Here is a 25,360-nt window from a genome sequence, read left to right as displayed (position 1 = left end):
AGAGTGAGTAAAGGAGGACTGTGAGTAGACGTCCGTGTGGGAGACTACCATTGGGTCGCTGTGTATGACATATATGGGAGATGCTTGGCATGTTCACAGGAAGTAGGTTATCATTTCCCACCTCCTGTTGGAAGTGAGCAAGACTGCCCACTGGGGAGATATAGGCTGCTTGCGTAGTTGTTGCACCTCCTCGTAACGGAGGGCGTCTTCTTCCGTATGCCCAATTTGCACATTGCTTCCCACCAGGCTTCCACTGGGAGGGCTGTGGGGAAACGCCATTGTAACGTGTGTTTTCCTTTGTCTAGTAGAAGTGCCTGGGCCGCAAAGCAGGTGTGCACCTCCTACTGTTTGTTACGCTTGAATATACCCAGGGTGCATGCCTCCCATGTGTGAATGTCCAGTAGCTCTGTGACCTCGTGCAGGGTGGTATGGACTTAGTGCCAATAACTTTGAAGGGTATGATAGGACCAAAGTATGTGTATGAGGTCCATATCTGGAGTCTGACAACGCGGGCATTCGAACTACGACTCGGAAAAGAAATGATGTCGCTGAGCCAGGATTAGGTAGGCCCTGTGAAGAAAGAAGTATTGTATATTTGTTAAGCAGGAGTTGCAGGAGTTTTTTGTTTTTAGGGAAACTGCAAACCGATATATAAATATTAAAATATTTTTTGAAAAATTGCTATTAATGATTATTATATTTTTCAAAATATGTGCTACCATTCTTAAACTTTAAATCATAAAATAAAAAATAAAATCATTATACACAACTAAAAATCATAAAAGAAAAACAATTAATGCAAAACATGTAAAAAGTTTTTTTAAATAAAATTAAAATGAAAATATATTTTATTTTAAATATTTAAGTTTACTAAAGGTTTTGTTATACATTTTAAATTCTATACTTTTATCTTTTTCTTAAATGATTTAATACCATCAATATATATCTTCATTAATATGAAATTAAAATGCACAAAAAATATTAATATAACAAAATAAATGTAAAAATTATTACTTTGCATATCTTTAAAGTGAACTTAAAATTTAATTTAAAATATATATTTTTCAAATCTCCCCAGTTCTAATCCCTAAAGTCCCACTATCCCGCTACAAAAAAAAAGCAATTATTTATATACATTATTACGGTGGAAGCTTGATGGGGAGCAATGCACAAATGGGCATAGTAGAAGAATGTGCCCTCTGTTACGAGTTGGTGCAATAATTACCCAAGCAGATTATATATACAAATTTCAACAGTTTCATAATTAAAAATGTATATTATTATTATTATTATTATTCCGAGTTTTGTATAGCGCCTGGTTACCAATAGGCATCCCCGCGCTTATCAGAACATAACACAGCTACAAGAATGCAAGGATTAAACAGAGAACAAAAAAGTTTTTAAGAGTTTACGAAACCTGAAGAGACTTGCTTCGGAGCGCAGTTGTAGGGGCAGTGAGTTCCACAAGGAGGCCACATTTATTGAAAACCTTCTGCCCCCAGTTCTTGCCTTTTTCACCCTGCCAACCTGAAGGAGATGTTGGTGGTCAGAGCGGAGGGAACGAGAGGCCTTATAGGGCTGGACCATCTCCTCAAGAATAGGTGGACCCACCCCGTGCAGGACTTTGTGGGCGATGCAGAGTGACTTGAATTTCACCCGGTCCTTCACAGGGAGCCAGTGCAGTGCCCTCAACGCCGGGCGGGCAGATTGCCGCCTAGGGAGACCCGTCAAAAGCCTGGCAGCCGCGTTCTGCACTTGCTGCAGTCTGTTCAGGGTAGATTCGGGTGCGCCCAGGAAAAGCGCATTGCTGAAATCCAGCCGCGAGATGATAAGTCCCTGGATGAGAAGCCTTCGAGTGGCCACTGGGAGCAAGGGCAGAATCTTCTGGGCTGAACGGAGCAGGCCAAAGCACACGCCAGCAGTCTTTTTGGCATGGGTTTTAAATGATAGGTCCTGCTCCAGCCATACCCCCAAGCTCTTGATCTCCTGCTTGGGGGGGGGGCATCGGTCCCAAACAGTCTGGCCAGCTGCTGGGGGGCAAAGATGGAGAGGAGTATTACTCAACAAATAAATACATCAAACTTATAAACATACACACTACAATAAATTATTTACTAATGAAAACAAACAATATTACATACAACATTTTCTACATTTATATTTTTAACAGCAATATTAAAAACAACACTAAAATGATATTTTTACTTTCTAACTTTCTGTCAATTATGTTTTTGATATTACAATACTCTTGACACAGTATTTTTGTATCACAATATTTTTTCCTGATATTTTGTCTGAATACCATCGAGAACATCAAATATATCAAACAGGTTTCTCCAGAAACTGGATTGGGTGGAAAATATAGCAAGATCATAGAGCAAAATCCTCCATGGAAACCCGTCAGCATGAGGTTTTCCTGATTAGAGGAATCATCACGCCACATACCAAGGAACTGGAGTAGCAATGCTAGGTAATGGCACCCAAAGTCTGGAAGGACAAGAATACTCTGTACATAGGGAAATTTTAAAGTACTTAGGAGCACATGCATCATTTGAAATTGTGGTCGAAAAGGGGCAGATTCGCAGAATCTGCTCCTTTGCGACCGCAATTTTTGCATTTGGGATGCATCATCCCAAATGCAAAAATTGCAATTTGCAATTGCATTTAAGGCATTGCAAATTGTGATGCCTTAAATGCAATGCAAGATTGCATTTAAAATAGCGATTTCACTATTATGGGCTGCTAAATACCGAATATTTCAACCTGATGCTATTTAGCAAAAACGTTGAAAAATGCACTAAAGTGCATTTTTCAAAGTTTTAGGTTACACACACACATGCACTTGGGGCATGTGTGTGCGCAACATGGGTGCCCATCACAATTTCAGGGGTGCAACAGGGTGTCCTTTTGACACCCTTGCACCCTTGAAATTGCATGCACAATTTGCGAGTACCTATTGGTACTTGCAAATTGTGCATGCAATTTCCCATTCATTCCTATGGGCCTGTAGGTCCAAAGGAATGAATGGGAACCCATTCCTTAATTGTGACTCACAATTTGCGAGTCGTAATTAAGGAATGTTTAGGAATCGCTATTTTTATAGCGGTTCCTACATTCATAGGTTTTTGCGAGTCCTTAATTGCGATTCCTTAACCCCTTCCATGCTCATGACGAGCTCAGCTCGGTCTGAGGGACACTGGAGCTGTGCTCATGACAAGGTGAGCTCGTCATGAAATGCTGCTTTTCAAGCTTTTCCAGCACAGAACGGGAAAAGCCATAGCAGCCAAGGTGTTAATGATCGCAATTAAGGACTCGCAAAAGCATATCTTGATGCATATGCCCCATAATTTAATATTTGGGTATGAACCGGCCCGGTTCAAGCTGGTTAGCACGCAATTAGTGTCTTTGAAATATGACCTGGACAATAACCATATTAATCCTTGTAAAACGTATAGGCACATGAGAAGCATGTCCATTTTGATTAAAGCCACTCAGCCCCCAAATGACTAAAAATGTGTTTTGAATGTTGCAATGGCAATAAGCATTGAAAAAAACAGGATTCCTCTTCTAATCCCTTTGGACATTCCTGATAGGGCTTGGTGCAAGTTGGCTCTTGAGGGTCTGATGTAATATTTGACAGGCGGTACTCCATCAGTCAGGATGGTGAGGGTTTTACTGCTGCCATCTTGACGGACTACTCGCTGACTGTCTGCTCAGCAGTTATCACTGTACATTGAAGGGAAATGCTATGGCAGCGGTTACCTGCAAACGTTTGTTGAGCAGCCATCATCAGTTTTGATGGCTGATCACCAAACTGATTCAAAGTTTTGTTTTTTTCAGAAACAAACTCCCAAGGCAGCAGGTTCTTTCTGAAAACTAAAAACAAATAACTCCTTACCTGGGAGTTTTTTTCAGGGTGTGGATGTCGTTATTTTTTCCTAAATCCTAAGTTCGGTCTTGCTCCAAATGAGGTGGTCGGCCAAAGGGTTTGGCTGACACTGTAGTCTGTCACATTTACGACAGAGTACCCTGTCCGTCAAATTCTAAATCAGGCCCTACATTTTTAGACTTATGTCACATTTTGCCCAAACTCTTAACTTATGGCGTTCCGCTTACTGACAACTTTGCCAAGTGGGTAGAAGTAAGGTTTATAGTACACCCTGATATGTTGTAAGTAATACTTCTTCACTGTACTTTCCCAAGATGGCTATCTTTCAGGGATTGTGCATGACAATCAAGCAAATTGATCAAGCAGACGTGTGAGAAAAACAGCCGGAAACCTTTGGGCTAGTCTTGACAAAGCCAAAATGCGACATGATACCAGCAAGTCTAACATCTTTCAAAATGTTGGTGGGGACAGTGTGGTTGGGGACAGAGTGAGGGTGAAATTTACTGCGTCATGAAAGTCACTGAAGGGTTTGTCAAAGTTTCAGTCTCCTTGTACTGTTGAAAATATAAGTGATAACGCCATGCAATCAAACTCAGTGGTAAGTAGTAGCAGTGGTGTCACAAGGGTTGGTGTCACCCAGTGCGGTAACTCATGGTGTCACCCCTCACGACTTACCATAATTTACCCCAAACTGACATTCTCACAGACAATAACTGCACTACTTCAGTGCTCTCTCACCTGTGCCACAATGACGTGTCCCCCTATTGTGCGAGGGTGAGCGAGGGTGAGCCAGGTTCCTGGGAAGAGAGTCACTCAAGCTGCAGGCCGTAGTGCTGTAGACTGACTGAAGGTGGCTGTCTGTGCTGTTGAGATGGTTGGCTTGCCTGGTTGGTGCAGTGACACGCACTGGCACTGCGCTAAGCTGCACTCTCTTGTTATGGCACTTTGACGGCCTTGGTCCAGTCTGCCACGTTCTCATTTTGAAACTATCGTGTACTGATGTGGACAGTCGGCTTATGTGTGCCCGTGTCGACCTCTGGGCCGCATTTGTAGAGAGTTGCTAACACCGGGCATGGCTTATCTGGACTGGGGGTCCTGGGCTGTGTTTGTTAAATACTTGCAGCACCGAGATGGCCTTCGATGTGTTTTAAGAACTATTATAAAAATACTATTTACATTAATTAACTTAGGTTTCAGTGTGACATTTTCATAATTTCACTGAAATTATGTGACGTTTTAACGACTATGAGTGACACGAGCAGAAATCAAGCATTGAAGATGGGGGAAACTTATAGGAGCACGGAAGGCAGCTAGGAATTAATCAATTTAGCAGCCATAGCAAGTTACAGTTGTCACTTCTTCACCCACTAGTGCGGGCCCACAGAGCTCCTGCTTGGCACTTCCTCACCTCCTAGTGTGGGCACACAGAGCTCCTTCTTGGCACTTCCTCACCTCCTAGTGCGGGCACACAGAGCTCCTGCTTGGCACTTCCTCACCTCCTAGCGTGGGCACACAGAGCTATTTCTTGGCACTTCCTCACCTCCTAGTGCTGGCACACAGAGCTCCTTCTTGGCACTTCCTCACGTCCTAGTGCGGGCGTACAAAGCTCCTTCTTGGCACTTTCTCACCTCCTGGTGCCAGCACGTATATTCCAGCCTCTCACTGGCACTTCCTCACCTCCTAGTGCGGACGCACATAGCTCCTTCTTGGCACTTCCTCACCTCTTAGTGTGGGCGCACAGAGCTTCTTCTTCGCACTTGCTCGCCTCCTGGCGCCGCCTTTCAGAGGCCCTGCTCGGCACTTGCTCACGTCCTGGTGTGGCCCAGGTATTCACAGGACCTTCCCCAGCACCTTCTAGCGCGGGCGCTCAGAGCCAGAGCGCATCTCTGCACAGCAGAGAGGAGTGAGTCCCGTTTCCAGGCAGGCTGGAGCGGACGCAGTCGGAGCAGAATTCACACCGAGCAGCATGTCCTGTCTCAGGCAGCGGCCTCCCCGGGGCCTGCCGCTTCTGACTGACGTGAGGTCACATCCCCCCACCATGGCGCCACAGAGCCTGCAACGCAACGACTCTGCTGAGGGCAGGCCCCGCCCGAGTTTTCAGGCAGCAGAGGACATATTGTAAGATTGTAGCAAGGCACTGAGAGATTTTTACCTGTTACTGAGCCAGCACTGCCAAGTGAAGTCTGCCGGCCCGGGCGCACGTACTGCAGGTGTCAGATGTGCCAGAAATGCATTAGCGTCACGCCCTATGGTGATACTTGAAAGGCCTGTATGGTGTCACCCCATGTGAACGTGTCACCCGGTGCGGTTCGCATCCCCCGCACTACCCTAGTGACGCCGCAGAGTAGTAGAATGTTAGCAGAGTAGCGCATAATTGCACTTTTGCTCGTGATGAGGACTTGAAAAGTCCATACTGTGCCAAGTAAATCTGCAACTGCTATGTATCAAGATTTGGCTGCTTGTTTGAATTCCATGCTTAGAAGCTGCTTTGCTCTACCATAATCTAAGGACTTATAGGGTGATTTAGATTGTGGCTGGTAGCCCGGCAAGTGGCAAGTAGAATTGAGGCACTTGCCTTCCCACTTTTCATGTAGATAGTTTTTTGTTTATCACTATATTGTTTCTTTTACACATGGTCCTGAAGAATTGCCGTTGATCTTTAATAGACAGTTATTAGGCGAGAAACATGTCGACCACTAAGGAGCAGAGTAGTTATTCTTTTACCTAAGAAATAGAGAACCCCTACCCTCCTTTCATGTTTTATATAGGTAAGGTACCTGACAGAATAAAAGCTGAAAAGAGGAATCCTTAACCCATTTTAATCCACTGCACATACATCTACACATGACTAGGCCCCTTTACCCCCACTGCACCCTTACGGCAAGGAATAAAAGATCTCCGAAAAAGATCCCCTTTAAGGGTGCCCGTTAGGCATTGCTGGGCCGGCCCAACGAGGAGCAGCTCAAATGATGAAGCATGACACCTAGCTTGCTGGGTGTGTGAGGGCCCTTGTTCCAAAAGGAGGAATTCCCCTCCTTTCCTCCAGCTTTAGTTGACCCCTGTTTTCTTCTTCTTTTCTCTACTTTACCAGTCATCATTACCCTGGTGTCTTATGGTGAGGAATGTTTCACCAAGGAACTGCGTACACTTCTTTGTTTCACTGGTAGCCCAGAAGCCAGCCAGGCCAGAGGGGCTATGTCCTCCACTTCCTTGGTACAGGATTGTGTAGTATCTTCATGTTGTCTGATAATGTTCCCTGTTACCTGGTTCCTAGCTGCTCAGCCAGTGTGAGTGTTCTGTGTGGAATGATGGTGTGAGGGTTATGAGTGGAATGCTTGGGTGACTGATGTTAGTGGGGACAGTTGATGGATGGGCTGAACAGCTAGCAGGCTGCTCCTGGTGGGGCTGCTGCACTGGATCTATTCTATGTGTTATCTACATCAATAAACCTACTTCATCCACATCCTACCAGCGTGGACATCATTACTACATATTTTTGGCGACGAGTTGGACTTTCTCACACTCTCAAGTTGGTCCAAAGGAAGTTTAAGATGACCATTACAAAAAGTCAACATGTTGAGAAGAGGTTTCAAGAGTAACATGCGCAGACAACACACTGTAAAAACTCGTAACAAGCCTGGGTCACAAGAGGCCACACATACAGCGCTAGTTCCCTTCCAAGAGGTTTTCTTGAAAACTAAGAAGCCGCAATGGGAACTAAGAAAACAAGAACAGCACACCTTGCAGCCCCACCAGTGTCGTTTACATCGGAGAGCCCCAGCCCAAGCGTGCTGTACTCTGTTTCATCTGGACACATCTATAAGAACTGAGCCTTCAAAATATGCCGCTGCACACATTGAGATTTTTATATACATTTGATTTGCAGCAAGCCTCTGCTCACAATCATAAAAGTTTCAGGACTTTTAAGGTAGAAGTTTTGTGTGCTTGATCTAGAACTTCTGCGTGTTGGGTGTCCTACACTTTTTGGGACAAGATGTGTTTTCAACTACAAGTATTTGCAGTTTCTTGTGCTCCACAGAGTTTCATCCGCTTGTATCTGTTACACAGGGAGCTCAAGTGTGGCCTGTAATGTGGATAAACGTTTACAAGTGCAGCAACTGATTTATTTGTGTTGTTGGAACCGGCTTCAGTGAGGCTCATTAACGGCGTGAAGTCATTTTCGTGGTGAAATCTGTGTCTGATTTCATGGATCTTGGCAGGTAAACCGTCACTGTCGACTTTAAAATTCATGGCACCAGCCTTTTTATGCGCATGAAGCTTACCGGGAGTTTGGAGTCGCGTGCTGTACTCGAGGCATCTTCTTTCACGACACTGTGTTCTGCCTGTTACTAGCTGATGTCAGACGTTTCTTTAAGCAGAGATGCGCTGTGAGCCTTCTGGCTCAGCATCACTTACGTGTCCCCATCTTGAGGTTGGATGGTGCACACTTCAAGCTCGGGAGCTCTCTTTGCCTACAGTGTGCCTGGCTGGACTCGAGATTTTCCCTGTGTGTGTTTTGGTGTCCTGCACATCCGGATGTTTTGAAGGCTGCATGAGTTCAAGAGGACTGGTTGCGGAGCCTGCTCTCAGCACTTTACCCAATTGGAGGTACTGGCAGTTGAAATAGTCAGTTTTCATGAGGATCTTGTCTTGACCCTGGATATGTCAGGTATCGCGTTGTGGTCCCTCTTTTACTCTGAACGTCACCAAGTTTTCAGTTGTGGTACAGCAGCCCCCAATATCCTTCTGGGGACATTTAGTGCAAGAGACTTGTGCTGTTCATTACGCGTGCTGCACGTTTGAAACTCTAGCATGTGGTGAGGATCCCATCTCTTGTTGCTACACAGAGTGTGAGGGGGATCCGGTTACTGTGGGTACCTCCCAAGACTTATGGTTCACGTACTATACAGTTTAAAATATTGGTAAAGTTACAGTGTCTGGGGTGGTTTCAATGTTCATAGCATGAAGGTCTTGAATGTGTATACGTTTGTGGAAATTGTTATAGTCTATTTGCCACAAATGTTTTAAGAGAAGTTTTATCTTTCACGTGCATCTTTTTTAGTGTACTTAGTATGTTGTATTTAAGAGTGATATTTATTGGTTTAGACAGACATGTTTTAAGTGTATGCCAGATTGTTGTTGTTTCCCAGTTTTATCTGGCTTTGTCCCTGACTTTGTATAGTTCGTAAGCTCATTTTTCCATATGTTGGGTAGGTTACAGGACACAGACGCCAAGTTATTTGCCAGGATTTTGCTTACGAACCTTAGTAAATGGGTTCTCGAACATAAGATACTGCCTTTGAACCAAACAGGCTTCATACAAGGTTTAGGAACAACAACAAACCTATTAGTTCTGCCTCTGCTTATGGATAAGTCAATCAGAGTTAAACAACCACTCTACTTATGTTTTGTAGATTTCAAATCTGCATTTGACTGTGTCCAAAGAAACCTATTATGGAAAAAACTCCAGGAACAGAAAATACCAGTGGTCCTTCTTAGACTGATCCGTCTACTATACAGTAATTCGTGGGTCAGGGTGAAGATGGGGGATGGAGAAACGTTATCAACGGAATTCCCTCCAACTGAAGGACTAAAACAAGGATGTGTTTTAGCTCCTCTCCTTTTCAATTTGTTCCTGGCTGACCTGACTGGGATATTATATGAATTGAACGTTCACCCACCGAAACTAGGTGACCACCCCCACCCACTACGCCGGACACACACTCGACCCCGTCTTCTCATCCAGCAAGGACATCGCCTTCAGCCACGCCACCGGACTCCACTCGACGGACCACAGCTGCGTCCACTTCAGCTTCAGAAGGACCACGATCCACCACCACCAGCAACAGGTTGCACGCAGAAGCTGGAACAAGATCACAGCCGACCAGCTCGCGACTTCCCTGAACGAGAACCCACCCACCAGCGCAACCAACCCCAGCCAAGCGGCCACCAACCTCACGAAGTGGATCGGCGACTGCGCAGACGACCTCGCCCCGCTGAGGACCCCGCCTAGCAGACCCGGCAGCAAGAAATCCCCTTGGTTCACCGAAGTACTCAAGAGCTCCAAGAAGAACTGCAGAGCCCTTGAGAACGCCTGGCGCAGAGACCCCACACCGGACAACATGACTGCCCTCAAGCTCGCCACCCGAAAACACCACCAACTGATCCACACCACCAAGAAAACTGCATTCAAGGAACGACTGGACAACAACGCACACAACAGCAAGGAACTCTTCAACATCGTTAAAGAACTCTCCAACCCCAACGCCGGAAACAACTACAACACCCCTTCGCAAGACCTCTGCAACTCCCTCGCCTCCTACTTCCACAACAAAATCGCGGACATACACAACAGCTTCAGCACTCAACCGACGCACGCCACAACGAACCACCGCCCCCCCACCACCACCCTCTGCGCCTGGACCACGATCAGCACCGAAGACACCATCCGCACGATGAACTCCATCCACTCCGGATCTCCGACCGACCCTTGCCCTCACCACGTCTTCAACAAGGCTGATGCTATCATCGCACCCCACCTGCGGGACATCATCAACACCTCCTTCGACACCGCTACCTTCCCGGAGAGCTGGAAGCACGCCGAACTCAGCGCCCTACTGAAGAAGCCATCAGCCGACCCCACCGACCTCAAGAACTACCAACCCATCTCGCTGCTCCTGTTTCCCGCAAAAGTCATCAAGAAGACTGCCAACAAGCAGCTGGCCGCCTTCCTCGAGACGAACGGATCCCTCGACCTCTCGCAGTCTGGCTTCCGGGCCAACCACAGCACCGAGACCGCCCTGATCGCAGCAACCGATGACATCCGAGCCCTGCTCGACAACGGAGAAACAGCGGCCCTCATCCTCCTAGACCTCTCCGCGGCCTTCGACACTGTCTGCCACCGCACCCTAGTACAGCGCCTCATTAGTCGGAATCCGGAAGGACACAGAGAGTCCGCCTTCCCCCGTTCAGATCAGAAGCCACCGAAGTCATCTGCGGCGTTCCTCAAGGCTCCTCGCTCAGCCCAACCCTCTTCAACGTCTACATGAGTCCCCTCGCAGCCATCGCACGCCAGCACAACCTCAACATCATCTCCTACGCCGACGACACCCAGCTGATCCTCTCCCTCACCAACGACCCCGCCACTGCCAGAGCCAACCTACACGAAGGGATGAAAGAGGTAGCCGAATGGATGAAGAACAGCCGCCTGAAACTGAACTCTGACAAGACGGAAGTCCTCATCTTGGGATCCTCACCCTCCGCCTGGGACGACTCCTGGTGGCCCCCCGCCCTAGGCAGCGCACCCAAACCAACAGACCATGCACGCAACCTGGGCTTCATCCTGGACTCCTCCCTCTCCATGACCAGACAAGCCAACGCCGTCTCCTCGTCGTGCTTCAATATCCTACGCATGCTACGCAAGATCTTCCGGTGGATCCCCACCGAGACCAGGAAGACGGTCACCCAGGCCCTCGTCACCAGCCGACTGGACTACGGCAGCTCCCTTTATGACGGAACCACCGCCAAACTCCAGAAGAGACTCCAGCTGATCCAGAACTCCTCAGCACGACTCATCCTGGACATCCCCCGCCGCAGCCACATCTCCCGACACCTGAGAGACCTGCACTGGCTCCCGGTCAACAAGCGAATCACCTTCCGTCTCCTCACCCACGCACACAAAGCCCTGCACAACCAAGGGCCAGGATACCTCAACAGCCGCCTCAACTTCTACGCCCCCAAATGCCAGCTTCGATCGACCAGCCAAGCCCTCGCCGCCGTCCCCCGCATCCGAAGAGCCACCACAGGGGGAAGGTCCTTCTCCTACCTCGCCGCCAAGACTTGGAACTCCCTCCCGACCCACATCCGCCTGACCCAGGACCACCTCGCCTTCAGGAAGCAGCTCAAGACCTGGCTGTTCGAGCAGTAGCGGACCTCCTCCCCCCTAGCGCCTTGAAACCCTCCGGGTGAGTAGTGCGCTATACAAATGCCTTTATTGATTGATTGAGGTGGAAAGCACATCCCTAACTTGCTGTACGCAGATGATGTCATCCTTCTGAGCCACACTAAAGTTGGATTGCAACGTCTAATTACTCGGACACAAAAGAATGCAAAGGAAAACGGGATGGTGATCAATGAAACAAAAACCAAGATTATGGTAGTCAGCAAGAATAACAAAATAAGATATAAAAGCAAATGGTACATGGACAAAACCCAACTGGAGCAAGTAGATGTATATAAATACTTGGGTGTGCTTTTCGATGACAAAGGAAATTATCAATTACAAAAAAAGGGCACACAATGGAAGGCTAACGCATTGACTGCACCGTTTAGAATTGTACAAAAGTCACTTAGCAACCTTACTTATGGCCCACTTCTGAACATTATAGGGGCAGAATTCCTACCAACTATTACATATGGTAGTGAAGCTTCAGTGGGAAAGGATACCGAAGTAATAAATAATGCCCTCACAAGTACATATAGGGCGCTATTCCAACTCCCAGGGAATGCATCATCTGCACAAATTAGGTTGGAGTTTGGACTAACCAACGCTACGCAAGAAAAGGTCACTTTATTAAAATTTGGAACCAAATAAAAAATGATCAGGATAAATAGATATCATAGCTACTTTGGAATGAAATAAATAATAATGTAAACTCAACTGCTTGGATCTACCTTAAGGAAGCGATAGATGAGTTTGCAGTTACTTTTGTCTGGGAAAATAAAATAACCAATGCTTCTTTAAAAAAAATAATTAATAGAACTGTAAGCCAATTATCTATTGTAAGCGACAAAGCAAACATTATAAAGAGAAAACATGCATGGTCAATTATAAATGCTTACAAAAAAAAGGAAAAACAACATTATCTGGAAACACCTTGGACTGAAAAAAATAAACAGGTATTTCTTAAAGCGAGATTTGGAATTCTGCCAGGACTATGTCATCTTCCCCCGTGGAAAAACGTGGAAAAACAAACATTATGTAGACTTTGCAAAAATGGTGAGGAGAATATTCTCCACCTATTATGTATTTGTCCTGAACTCCTAAATGAGAGAAGAGCATTACTTAAATCACCGCTCGTTGTACGTGGAATAAGGACATGCAGACAGGCCCTGATCACCTTCCTTTATTCAGATGACATAAGTTTGAACGCTACTTTTGTAAGGTTCCTACTAAAAGTGCAAAGGAAATTAGGTGAATAATATTTTAAAATGTAATGTATTATGAAACAAACGAATTTTAATGATTTAAGGTTACTTTTAACTGTTTTTAAACTTAATCTGGTTATTTCATTGCTTTTTGCATCTGTAATATTGTAAGATTTTAAATAATCAAACAATAAAGATTTACTTATCTTATGTTGGGTGGGTGCATCATCCTTTACAGGAGGGTGGTCTCATTCTTGTTTTGTTACAAAACCTGTATCCCTTTCTAAAGGAATGGAAGGGGGTTTAGTCCCACTTCCACGTTTTTTCCCTTACTTAAGGGGTTTGTTTTACTTTAACACAAGTAATGGGTTTGAGTCCCATGTCCACACTGTAAGCCACTGTACCCTTACATGAGGGTTGTTTTTTGCCCTTTCACGCTAGAAATAGGTTTTAGTCCAATGTCCACACTGTAGGCATGTTATCCTTACAGGAGGGTTGGCTTAGGGGTTTTTGGTTCCCTTTCACGCAATGAATGGGTTTGGGTCCCACTTGATGCAAGGTTTTCTTGTTCCTTATGTGCGTAAGCCACCATGTGCTGCACATTCGTCAAGTTAAGTGTGTAAGTCACCTTGTGCTTCATGTTTTGTTTGTTGTAGTGGGTGTTTTCACTACCTCCTAGTTTCTATTGGGTTTAGTCCCTTTTGTCCTTTATTTTAGGAGGAGGAATTTGGGTCTCGGTCCCTTTTTCCACAATTTCACATGGCTTTTCTCCTTCCATGGGCAGTATACACATTGTGTTAGTATTTTCTTTTCTTTATTAGAGGAGGATGGGTATTTTGTATGTATCTTTTCACTTTTCTTTCCTCCTTGTGTACTCCTTGTTCCCTCTTGTGATGTGTTTTTACCATTCATCCCTGGGTTATGGACCATTGACTTCTTTTGTATTTTGTTGTCTATAGTTGTTAAAAGTTTGGTTTCATTATTCTTCTATTTTAAAGGGAGGAGATAATGTAGTATCTTCATGTTGTCTTATAATGTTCCCTGTTACCTGGTTCCTAGCTGCTCAGTCAGTGTGAGTGTTCTGTGTGGAATGATGGTGTGAGGGCCATGAGTTGAATGCTTAGGTGACTGGTGTGAGTGGTGACAGTTGGTGGATGGGCTGAGCAGCTAGCAGGCTGCTCCTGGTGGTGGGGCTGCTGTACTGGATCCATTCTACATGTTATCTACTTCAATAAACCTATTTATGTATTTATTATTTTTTTGGGGGAAAGCCTTTATTGATACTTCAACCAGTTACAAATATGGGCCTACAACCACCAGGGCCGGCCGCTAATCAGTTTCATCACAGCAAGTCAGTTAGGACAAGACTCGGCCTCCCGGGAAGCGAATGTACCACAACTTCAATTAAAACTGGCTATAGGACATACCATGCGAATGACAGGATTCTAAAGGCTCCATTTTACAATATAACAAATAAAAGGATCAGGTGCCATACAATATCACAAAGTCGCATATAGGGCGGGTAAATTAGTAGGATTTCCACAATTAGGTCGATCTCATTTAAGACAGTGGCGCTAAGGCATACAATTCAGGATAAACAAGCATACAATCACAGTTCGCACCAGTTAAGCGCCCGCCCAATGATACTGAAATACCGTGAAAAGTAAGGCACAGATAAAAAAGTCGATAATTGACAGAAGAATGGACCCACTTCGCTGACCTGAAAAAGGAAGAAGCGAAAGAAAAGGCAAGGAAGGATACAAAAGAGAAAAAAGGCCATAGAAACAATAAGGAAAAACAAAGTTCCCCTCCCCCAACCCCCCACCCTGCACCCCTGCAGATGACTACGGCCTACCCCCCTAGCAGCGTGCCTGTCGCCCCAAATAACCGAAACCCGAAATATAGGAAGAACAAAGAGAAAGAAAGAAGAACTAAACCCCTACCCTAAAAGTAGAAATGGAGGAGGGCTATATCGTACGCATTCCCGGTCTCTTCCCACCGCCTTAACAAAGAATCCCCCACAAAGCTGACACAATCGAGCAGACCACAATAGAAAAGTACACCGGAGGAAACTATAAACCCCGCCCGGTCTCCGTTGACCTAGTAAAGCAATCCCGTTACCGATGAAACCATAGTGTGAAACCCCAAACAACAGTCTCAGCCTTGGCCCCGTCGATCAAAGTTGCTGATTCCCTTCAATAAGTAGAGCCCCATCGTCAGATTGTCAAAATATACACAGAAGTTGCCGAAATATGGTCTGTTAGATGGAGAAAGGGTGGCAAATCCCAAAGTAGACGGTCGGTTCCAACGATGCCCCTCCCCGACTCCAAGGCCAGACACTGTCCCATCCGCCATCTTGATGGACCAGCTGGGAAGGGGGTGCGACACAATCCAACACAGTTCACAGTTCTGACCAAAAGTTTCCAGAATGGGAACAGCAGTTAAATGTTCAGCCGGCTGCGAAACCAAAGATTCCGACCATATAGTTGAAACGCCGATCTCAGCATGTTCGATCAGTTCCAATTCTGTAGGGGCAGGCACAGCTCCAAGCACCGGGTCTGAATGCACCGCTGGGGTGTCTGTCGGGGGCCGAGCTGGCCGCCGGGTCCCAGGCAACGAGTTAGGGTCCGGTCTCAACCTTCTAATTCCATCCGCTGCCGACATCAAACTCCAGACCTGGACCTCCATAGTCACCTGAAGTGCCTCGAGGGCTGCCAGCACTGACCGTAATGATGGGCCGCACTTAGCCCGCTCCGCCGGGTTCCGCATAACATCAGGCATGGTGATCCCCACGGAGAGTCGCCCTCCCCGGGGGAAGATTAGTCGGAGCAGGAATGAACCGTGAGGGACAGGTAGTCAACATGCGTTAGTGCGCGCCAAGTCTCCAACCCAAAGGCACCGGCGATGCAAACGCTAGGCCTCTGGGTCAGGAACCCCGCCACACCGCCTCGGGCGTCACTCGTCTCCTCACCTCCGATACGGGACCAGTCAGTAGATCAGCAGCAAAGCAATCCAAAAGTTGTCGAGAGTTCCATGGATCGGACCCTGCCGCCCTCACCGGTCCGCTCTTGTTCAACTAGGACCCGGCTGGACCAGCACTCGAGACCCCGGCTTCCAGACTGGGTTAGGCCTCAAATCAAACCTCGACATTACTCCACTCCACAATGTCGGAAAAGTCTTGGGATCGCTCCATCGGACTGCAGATTAGTTCATATACACGGATATGGGGCGGGAAATCAGGATAGGTAACAGGATCTTCGAGCGAAAGACGGAGGTCAGCGGAGCCGGGAGACTATGCGGCCATCTTGCTTGCTGTCGTAGCTCCTCCTCCAATAAACCTATTTAATCCACATCCTACCAGTGTGGACATCATTACTACAGATTGTCTGCCAATTTAGGGAGCCCTGTCTTCCTATTGGAGATGTCTCCGCCATTGCAAACGGTCACCATGTTTGAAGCAACAGCTCAGCAAAGTGTATTTATTGGTTTTATAGAGCTCCCAAAATGGGAGTTTGTGCTTACAGAACAAAATAAAGGCGGCCACGACACTCAGGAGAAACTATCTTCCGGTGCATGGAGCGGAGGCCATTGTGGTATTTCAATACTTTGGGCCCCCATGTGTCGAAAATGGCGAGAAGAATGTGAGAATATATTACGTAACCGTTCAGGTGTGTACATAGCACGTGAGGCAGTCTTCTCATTCAAAGTTTTTTCCTGCTGCGTGAACAATTAAAATGTTGAGATTCATGGTTTATCTTGCAGCTCTTGGCTGCGAGGCGTGGCGCAGCGGCGAGAAAAAATGTGCGTACCTTCCTGTTAGAAGTGAAGGCATTTCATATATTTTTTCTACGAGTCTCTTTGTTCTGCACAATTTGTTATCAACATAATTACTTCATTACGGCATGAGCGAATCGTGGTAGCAATACCCTTTATCATGTCCCTAGAGTAACTTGTGCGGCTGGTTTCTCACATGAAGACGCAATCATACAAACAAAACTTCTGGGTGTCTCCTTTATCGGGGAAAGCAACACGCAGGTGTTCCGCCACGCGATAATTGAGAAGAAAGGGAATACGGCGAGGCAGAGATTCCGCAAGGAATGTACACACTCGCCCTTCAGGAGAATGTCAGTCAGGAAGGAAGTTCATTCAAGTCGAGCGTCTGACAAAGCATACACAATAGAACAGTCTGACAGAACTCCTGTATAAACAACATGACTCATTCACTTAAGGAGCCATGCCTCAGATCAGTAAGCGAACCACGTGTTATGCACTGCTTTCGACCAGGCCTTAATCTGTACATCTCACTGTTTGCTCATTAAATCAGCAACGTTCAGATTTTGGGCCTGATGGATCAAATGGTTTTATTTGTTGATATCTATAGGGAAATGTGTTGACACCTTTTGGGAAATGTGTTGAAATCTAAGGTCCTTTCCAGTGGTATAATGAGGCATGGTACATTACATTGATTTGCCGGGGTTACTCTGACCACTCGATTTCCTGCCTAGTACCTGAAAAATAATTGTTCAGCACAGTGAATTTAAACATTATCTGTTAAACGAAGATTCAGTCCATCTTTTGAGTTACGGTGTGATGATTATGACACCAATCAGATAATAGCCATTGATAGGTAACAACACCAGGCTGAGGGGTGGCTGTAATTTGATGGAATAATCATTTGAAAAGAAAAGGATCGTTCGCTATAATCACCCCTTGAGTAATGGGGGAATTGTCAGAGACTGATTTTTCATTTCAAATGCCAGTCCTTAATGGTGATTAGCCGTCTGGTTTTTCTGGCATATATCGCTCTCCCCCACTGAGTTTTAGTCCTAAACCTCAACAGGAGTGTGAGTCTGCCAACTGTTGCCTTCAAGACATCTGTGAGTGCATCCCGGTGTCAAGCTGATCCCACAACAAAATACAATACCAAAGCCATACAGGCTAAAGCATGCTGGTTAGAGTGGATGCCATGTCCCTCTGCCCTATACCTTTGACCTCCTTCCCGCGTTTTGCTAATCAAGCTCAACCAGAGTTAAGTAATTACAGCCCAATCACAAACACGCGTTAACATTGGTTACCCTTTTTCAGGAATGCATGTTTCTAGCTGTGTTGCATACCCATGCGGATAAAAGCATAATACTCTGCTACATGTGCTGCATCCCTGTCACTCAGAACTAGAGGTCTGATTTAGGAACTGGGGGATAGGCTGTCTCAAACATGACAGATACCCCGGCCGCCGTATTACCAGTGCTTTTAGACAAAACGCACTTGTAATAACTAAGATAGGTGGCTAACCCTTAGAACTTAGGTCCTCTTTATGTGTTGACTGAATTTAGGTGAGCGATACTGAGTGAAATCTCCTATTATAGCCCATACCAAAATTCTGTTATTACAAGTTAAAATCTACAGAATGAGAAATACAGAAATGCTGCGTGCAAATCTACGTTTAACCCATCCCGTGGACTATTCCGCGGATATTTTTCACCTTTTCTGAACAGGTGGAAAATGTCAGAAGTGTCAAGCATTATTAGGGTGATGAATGATGGGAGTGTAGGGGAGTGGGGTATCCGTGCTGTGGGCATTCTGAAGGACTGGGTTATTTAGAACCCAGCGGTGCCAGGGCACAACACCTGAAACCTTCGTGGGTAACCTGCTCCGGCGTACTAATCACAGAGACACGGGACACTTCCTTCGGCGTCAAAGATTCAAGGTTTATTTGCTGCAGGGAAACACAGAGATCACGGAAGTACAACCAGTGTAGTTCAGAGTGTCTGCTTCAAATTGGTTCTGCGGATCGCTCCTTTTATACATGGTTTTCCCATAGAGTTACATTAAACACAAAAGTTTATGACCCGGTTGCTTAATGAGATGCACGGCTAAGACAATAAACCGGCACGACAAGATGAGCCTCGAGCGGGGCCATCAGCCTTACAGTATCATCCCCCTCATCATAAAGACACTTACAAAAGACATGTGTCTTCCGCAAATATCTTGGGAGTCCCAGGGTCGCGAAGCGGACAACGTCCGTTCGCTGGCTACTTGAGGGCAAGAGACAAAATGGATGCCGTATCTAAGATGGAACCCGTGGGTACAGATAGAAATACCCACGTAACAGATGAACGGTTTAGGTTAGCACAGCGAAACTGCGTACACCCACTAAACTCGTCATTTGCGGTTCATAGATACCAGACTCGACTATATTCGTGCGAGTCGAAAACACCACTTTCAATTATCACGGAACCTCAGACGCTCCTTTTGCCCTCATGTAGGCAAGCACTAGTCGGAATCATACTCAATATTCATCAGACCATCTAGATGTTGCTGTAGCATAGCTCTGTCCAACCGAGTTCCATTGGCAACAGGCGGCTGTCTCATACACGTTGTAGCACAGAGGCCACATAAGGCAGGACCGCACTGCACGCAAAGGCAACACGTGAACAGGAACGCCACGACAACTCCGATAATCATCAGAATCTTCCAACCCCAAGTCGACATTAGGCCCCAAAACCACCCAAGTAGCGTCCAATCCCCTACATCCACGTGTATGGATTCAGAGATCTTATGCAACTTAGAGATGGCTTGATAGACAGTCGGAGCATTATCTGGAATGAAAATGCAGCAGCTCGAATGGATCACCTTACATACCCCACCTCAATCTGCTAAGATGACATCTAAAACCATACGGTTTTGTAACGTCATTAGCCTATCCGCCTGAAGTTCTGTGGTGATATTACCAAGGGCACTGGCAGTAATATTAGCTGTCGATTCTACCACTCGAGTCAACTGTCTCAGGTTCCTACTATTAACCATAGGTCCCCAAAACGGGAGGAAACCCTTGAAAAAGTCTCCTGCCTCTTGACCGGCAGTATCCTCTTTGCTAATTACGCCTCGCACAACTCTAGTCTTATGATAATCGGCATCTACAGTGAATGTCGGAGGCAACAAATTTGCAATGAAGCATGAGCCCATGAAGTCAGCGGGCAACCATGCATATGCACGATCATGGCAGATAAAGTATGTGCCCTTGGCCGCCAGGAACACAGGGGACGAGACCATCGGCAGAATGTAATTTTCAGTGCAAGCACTCTCTCCAAGTCGGGCTTTCGATCTTCGGCCACGACCCATTAGACAAAAATTACCAATGTGGGGTACGACCCATATCGGAGGTGAGCTTTTAAGCTGCTTTTCACTAGTGAACACACTATACTCGCCTCTACTCAGGACCCTGTAAGCTTGTACCTCTTCTTCGGGAATAAGCGAGGGATCATAGATATCGCTGTCTAAGTCCTCGATTGCTATCGACAAAGGTTTTTGATAGGAGGTAGGACCAGAGTAGGGGGAACGTGGTTCTCGAATGGGGTGGAAACCTAGTGCGCTTCGAAACATTGTTTGAAATGCTCGAGCAGACCCTTGGGAGCTATACGGTAACACCAGATACGGAATTCCCTTATCCGTAGTATGTGGCATCAACCCACACATCCAACAATTAGTAGTGTTAACCACTAACTGATGCTGATGAAGGAGCTGAATAAAGGAATTATTGCGGAATTCTGCACGTCTAGCCTGCTCGTGTTCGGGTAATACATGAAAGGAATAGGGAGAAGCAACCGTAGTAAGTTTAGGATCAGGTGTAGGAGTAGGTAAAACAGGAGATAGAAAACCAGAGATCATATAATACACCCCACCCGCCAAGAATGCAGAAACAGTCAAGAATAACACAAACACTTGAAATATAAAACATTTCGTACGACTAAGTTGTTGCAGCTTGAATCTTTGTATCTGAGCTTCTTCCAAGTCCATCAGCTTCGAAAATGCCATTACCTACGACCGTCCGCAACGTTTCTTGACGCACTTCGTTCTGTGTAGCAATAGTCAATCCCTAGGAATTCCCAGGAACCGACGGTCTTTAACCTAGCGTCAAGACCTACTATGCAGAAGGAAGTACGCGCGCGGCCCTACGGCCTTTATTTGACAAATATATATATATATATATATACAAAAAAAAAAAAAACAATGTCTCTCGGATGTGGAAGCAAAAAGTATAAGGAATGAAGCTCAATGTATATACACACAGGAATAATCACAATAATATGAATGTTCAAACTGATCACGGAAAACGGGATAATGTAGTTGTCAATACAGCAAAACAGGATCTTTTATTAGTCTTTAGTGCTAGATCGCAAAAAGTATCGGGTTTTCCCAGGACGTGTCTGCTCGCCAAACAAAGGATCCATTGAAGAGACAGCGTCCTGCTGATCAGTTGAGTGTTCTGGTCTTGAGTCTTTCGATGACAATTGTTCAACAGTGTCTTTCTGCTGCACTGAGGATTCTCCGACAGGTTGTGCGTCGCTAAAAGGTACGAACGCCGGCAATCCTTCGGTTTCAGTTGATGCAATGCCTCTCCTCACCCACGGGTCTGCCGGCAAAGGGATAGGGACTTTTTTGGTGTGGGTGGCGTGCACCCAGTTTTTCCGTCCCTCAAGACGAACAGCAGTCCTCGTGGCAAGGAGAACCTGGTAAGGTCCAGTAAACCTCGGGTCCAAGTTGTTCATGCGCGAATAGTTCCGCGTCACCACCCAATCTCCGGGCTGGAGCTGGTGGCCTGGACCCTCCGTCTCCGTCGGCAGTGCGTCGTGAACCTGTTGGTGAATTAACCTCAGTTTAGCAGTCAAGTCATGAAGATAATCGATCAGCATTGGATACTCAAGATCACAAAAAATACCTGGCCTAGGAACCCCCCAGACATTCGCAGGATGACCGAACACTATTTCATAGGGACTAAGCCCTACTCGGGAGTGTACAGTCGCCCTAGTTGACAGTAACGCTAAGGGTAAAGCGTCAGGCCACGAAAGACCAGTCGTAGCCTGAATCTTTGCTAGTTTTAGTTTAAGGGTGCCGTTATACCCTTCAACCAAACCAGCTGACTGGGGATGATTGGCGCTGTGGAATTTCTGATTAATTCCAAGGCCCTTGCACACACTCTTCATCACACTTCCCACAAACTCACTTCCGTTATCTGACCACACGACTCTAGGCATTCCACACCGAGGAAAATACTCCTTCAGTAGGATTTTCGCAGTAGACAAAGCAGTATTGTCTTTGAGAGGATAGGCCTCGATCCATCGGGAGAATGCGCAAACCACAACTAAAACGTATTTCAGGTTATTGCATCGCTCCATATGGATGAAGTCCAATTGAATCACCTCAAAGGGACATGAAGGGGGAGCAAAACTGCCAGGAGGAGTTGGGGTTCCTTTGCCAGGATTGTACATCATACACACCATACAATTCTTCACCAGACGTTCAGCACATTTCGTAATACCATCATTCTTCCACACAGGAGACAACAACTTACAAATACCTTTCGCGCTAATATGTGCTAACCCATGCGCCATTGTCACAACGGCCAGCACATACGCATCGGGCAACAACCATCTTTTCTGATCCGACAAATCAATCCAACAACCATTCGCCTCCAACTTTCCCGTGCTTTCTTTCCACTTCGCCTTTTCAGTCTCGGTGGCCTCATTCTGAATTTCTTTCACACTTTCAATAGTGTCTTCACACATGCTCGACTCTGTAGGCCACCTAACCGAACTCGTCACATACATTCGAGTGCTAAGGTTCCGGGCAGTCTCCTTAGCGGTCTCATCCGCAAACGCATTACCACGACCAACATCATCCGTCACCTTACGATGCGCACTACATTTAACAATCGCTACCTGCTTAGGCAACGTCAATGCATCCAAAAGATCATTCACAAGCTGACCATGTTGAATCTTCGTACCATGCGACGTCAAGAAACCTCTCTCTCTCCACAATCGTCCGAAACTATGTGCAACGCCAAATGCATATTGGCTGTCGGTAAACACATTCACACGTTTCCCTTTCGCTAACACACACGCTCTGGTGAGAGCAATCAGCTCTGCAGCTTGGGCAGAATTCTGATTCAATCTTGCAGTCTCAACAACAGTATTTAATGTTACAACAGCATAAGCAGTAGTCACATCGCCATTCGGCAACTTAAAACATGACCTATCCACATACAGTGTTCCATCCGGGTCTTCCAATGGAGTGTTTTTGAGGTCCACTCGACCTTTTGTTTCCTCTTTTGTCCTCAAATAACAATCATGTTCTGTTATTTCATCTGACTCTGAGCTAATTGGTAACAAAGTTGCCGGGTTCAGGACATTACAACGTTTTATTTGAATGTGGCTTGCCAACAGCGTCAACTCGTACCCAGACAACCTTGCACTCGTCAAGTGCTGAGTTTTCGTACGATTCAAAAGAGTGTCGACTGCATGCGGAACCATCACCGTAAGCATATTATCCATAACCAATCCTGCTGATTGTCGGATGGAGACCGCAGCTGCCGCTGTTGCTCTCAAGCAACTCGGCAATGCTCTAGCTACTGGGTCCAAGGTCGAGGAAAAATATGCACATGGACGTTGCTTACCACCAAAAGGTTGCGTTAAGACACTCAACGCACAACCTTCTCTTTCGTGAACATATAATGTAAACGGCTTGCTATAGTCAGGAGTACCGAACACAATGAATCACGCAATTCAGAAAAACTTTTCTGACATTCTTCCGTCCATGGTAAAGGAGTTGAAACATCCTTGCACGTAAGAGCCACTAATGGTTTCGCTAGCAATGAAAAGTTAGGAATCCATTGCCTGCAGTACGACGTGATACCTAGAAAGGCACGCACATCTCTTTGGGTTTTTGGCACAGCCATTCGGGCAATCGCTGCAATTCTCTCTGGGGTCAACCGCCTTCCCTCCTTTGACAATAAGTGACCTAGATAGGTTACTTCTTGACAACAATATTGGAGTTTAGAAGGTGACACCTTGTGATTTAACTCGCAGAGATGTTGCAGCAACGACCCCGTAGCAATTTTACAAACGTCCTGAGTATCTGCAGCCACCAATAGGTCGTCGACGTATTGGATTAAGGCCGCACCAACCGGCAACGTAAACGCATCCAGCTGACCCTTCAAGGCTTGACTGTAAATCGATGGACTCTCACAGTAGCCCTGAGGAGCGCGTTTGAACCGGAAGCTGCGTCCACCGAGAGAGAAACCGAAAAGGTCCCTGCTCTCCTCTGCAATCGGGATGCTGAAGAACGCATTCTTCAAGTCAATCACCGAAAACCACGATGCAGAAGCTGGAATCAGAGTCAGTAGCGCCGTGATGTCAGGCACAACGGGGAACTGAGGAATCACTATTTTATTTACTTCCCGTAAATCGATAACAAAACGATAAACGGGTGGCTTCGAAGGATCAGTACGTTTAAGAATGGGCAGTACAGGGCTGTTGCACACGTTTCCCCGAGTCTCTTCAATAACGTCTTTCTCGATCAAATCATAAATGATCGCTAACAATGCTCGTTCACCATCAAGAGAGATACGATACTGGGGAATACGTGGCAATCGCACATTAGATTTCAACTGAACGACATAAATAAGGGGAGATGTCAAGCAGGCCCACATCATTGGGACCTGTTGCCCACAAAGACGCAGGAAGAGAACTCAATTCCGGTGGAAGCTTATCGAGAGACAAATACATAGGGGAGACAACCCTCTCTCCTAACGTAAGCTTTACACCCGCAGGAGAACAATACAAAGTTGCATACAAACGTTTAAGCAAATCCAGGCCCAAAAGATTTTCACCACAGCCAGTAGTCAAAATCAACGGAGCTTGAAGCTCACGTTGCCCAATTGTAAGGGGCAAAGGGCGCGAAACTGGATTGCTAACAGGGGCGCCAGAGAATCCAACGGAAACATTTGTTAAGCCAGACAAAGGTGCGCCAGGGAGTTTCGAATGCATAATAGAACTTTTCGCTGCACCAGTGTCCAACAGAAAAGGCTCAACGACGCCCGATGTAGCAACTGCGACGTAAGGCCCTCTCTGATCAACCGGAACTGATACCACTCCCTCTCCTTGTCTTTGGCTGTCCTAGTAATTACTGTCGTCAGTTCCCTGATCGACGTAATAATCATCTACATTGTACTGCGCAGATCGTCCTTGCGATGATCCACGTTGATCGAAACAATTATTAGAATTAGAGGAGTTATCAGAACGATCATTCTGAGCACCACGACCCCTACCACGTGATACCTGATGTGAACCACCACGACCTCCTTTGGACGAATTACCACTATTGCGATCATTCAGAACAGGGCAATTGAATTTAATGTGTCCCTCCTGTCTACAATAAGCACATTGATTGTACCCTAACGATGATCTTTGGGAGGAGGAATCATTACGCGGCTGCGATCGATTCGATTGCGACTGCGATCTATTCTGTTGGGATGCATTCTGATTT

This window comes from Lissotriton vulgaris, chromosome 9 (genome assembly GCF_964263255.1).
Source record: "Lissotriton vulgaris chromosome 9, aLisVul1.2, whole genome shotgun sequence".
In the NCBI taxonomy this organism is placed as follows: domain Eukaryota; kingdom Metazoa; phylum Chordata; class Amphibia; order Caudata; family Salamandridae; genus Lissotriton; species Lissotriton vulgaris.
This window is presented reverse-complemented; position numbering follows the sequence as displayed.